This window comes from Frankliniella occidentalis, unplaced genomic scaffold, assembly GCF_000697945.3.
Source record: "Frankliniella occidentalis isolate FOCC.00 unplaced genomic scaffold, Focc_3.1 Scaffold67, whole genome shotgun sequence".
NCBI lineage: Eukaryota > Metazoa > Arthropoda > Insecta > Thysanoptera > Thripidae > Frankliniella > Frankliniella occidentalis.
Window position 1 is genome coordinate 1,233,766 of NW_026267197.1, and position 2,144 is coordinate 1,235,909.

Sequence of the window (2,144 nt, forward strand, 5' to 3'; positions counted from 1 at the left end):
GAGCACTGCGCGGGAAGGGGCGGAGCGGAGGGGGTAGGGAGATGTAGACAAAGCGAGGGCGGCGCCGCGCGAGGGGAGCGGAGAGGGGAGGGACGAGGGGCGGGGGAGGGCATCACTCTCGCCCCCGGACGCGGTCCCCTGGCGCGGCGCTGCTCGGGTTCCAGTGATAATGAGAGGTACCCATCCCTGCAGTGATAGCGGGCCTTTATGATGCCGTGGGGGGTCCTCCTAGTCCTGCAGTGGGGGAAGGGTTCCCCTCGCGCCGCGCGGAGTTGGAGTTCGCGCAGAGGGACCGCTCGGGTGTCCTCTAAGTGAACCCCGCCATTCCTTATTCCGCCTCGTCACGAGCTGAGGGACGTGTTCGCCTGCCGAACGAGTACCGCGCTTCGCATCCCCCCTCTCTCTCTCTTTCTCTCTCTCTCGCACCCTCTCTCTGGCTAGGGCGTGGCAGGCGAGCCGAGTCGAGCCGAGCGTTCACCTCCTCCTCCGCACTGTAACGCTGTCAGCGCCTACCCCCCCTCCCCGCTGGCTGGCGCGAAGGCGTACGTGAGTTCATCAATCACACATGATTCTGATCCCCCCCCCTCCACACACACACACGCATCCCCCGCGCCGTCCTCGCATTTTCTCGTTCGATTAGCTCTCTTGGCGCGATGGCGAGCCGGACGGCGCGCGGGGCAGACGGGGATGTTTGTTACATTGTTTTTGTGCGCGGAATATGGCGAGGTCGGGTCGTCGGGGGTCACCGCCGAGGGTTGGAGGGAGGTGGAAGGATGGCGGCATTCCCTTTTCGAAAAAAACAATAAAACAAGAAATGAAATTTGAAAAAAATATAAAAACCCTGATGAGAAGAGGATGAGCGGGCCTCAACTCATCCCCCTATGAATAAATGAGGGGAGCAGCCGTGGGGCGCGGCGGGATGGGGTTGGGGGCGCAGGAGGATAGCTGGGTGGCCCCGCCCCGCCCCGCCCCGCCCTGCCCAGCCCCTCGGGCCCGCGGGGCTCGATTTCGGAGCCCGTCAAGCGGAGAATACGTTTACGTGATGGAATAGCGAGCAGAGCAGAATGCGATGAGACCGTATAATTCGACAGCAAGCAGGCTCGGCGTGGGGCGGCGCGGCGCGGGTCGTAGAGAGGTCGCCGTCAAACGGCACGTGAAGGAATCGCAGACAAAGGATATGATGATCTTGCCTACGCAAAACAGGGGAGAACATGACATTGGAGAGGGATCAGAATCAGAAAGAAGACGGAGCGTCACAGGCACAGGACGAACTTTGTAGGGTGGGCTAGCCGGGCTAGCTTACCGTCCGAATATGCTCCGCTACATGCTGCCGAGGTGTTTACTCATATCGCCGGGTTCGCCGTTACCCCAGCCGTCTGCAAATTGGTGAGTACACGGTGTCGCTTGACTCTGGTGGCTGGCCGAGGCCGGGGCCGGGGGCCGGGGGTCGTTAGGGAAGCGTACACAGTCTTTGCCGGTATCCACCGGTACCCGCTGGTACACGGCGGGGCGGAGCAGACATTGAGGCGCCCAAGGGTGGTTGGTGCGGACGTAGGGGCGGGGTGGTGGCGGGGATTCGTTCTGTCAGTTGCAATGGGGCACCCGCCCGTCGGTGGGGGTGGTGGGGGATGCAGGCAGGGGTATTACCGAGTAATCCCGCGGAATCCTGTTGGGAGGCGAGTGCGCACTTAAGACTTCCCGTCCAATGCTGAGCGGCCGAGCGGGTCGGGAGCGGAGCGTAGCAAGAGCCCGCTCAGCCATCCGGGGGCAGCGGGCAGCAGCAGCGTGGGGGAGGGAGGGGACAGCGGGGGGCAGCGGGGGCAACTCTTTCCGCCCTCTTAGCTGCGAACAGCAGCGTGGGCAAGCGGCTAAGTGGGGCTCGCTCACAGGGCCCAGCCCCAGTAGATGTGGGCGGCCCCGCCCCGCCCCGCCCCGCCTCGTTTCGCCTCGCCAAGAGGACATGAACGAGCCTTTCTCATGCAGCCGCCCGTGAAGAGAGGGAGGGGGCCTCCAACGCGGCCAGCGCGGGGGGCTGCTGAGGACGTGGAAGGTGCCGGCAGGCCGTGCCGTGAGGACCCCCGAGCGCAGGGACGACACACCCACCCCCACCCAACCCTCTCGCCGGTGACCCGGCGGGCGTCCTC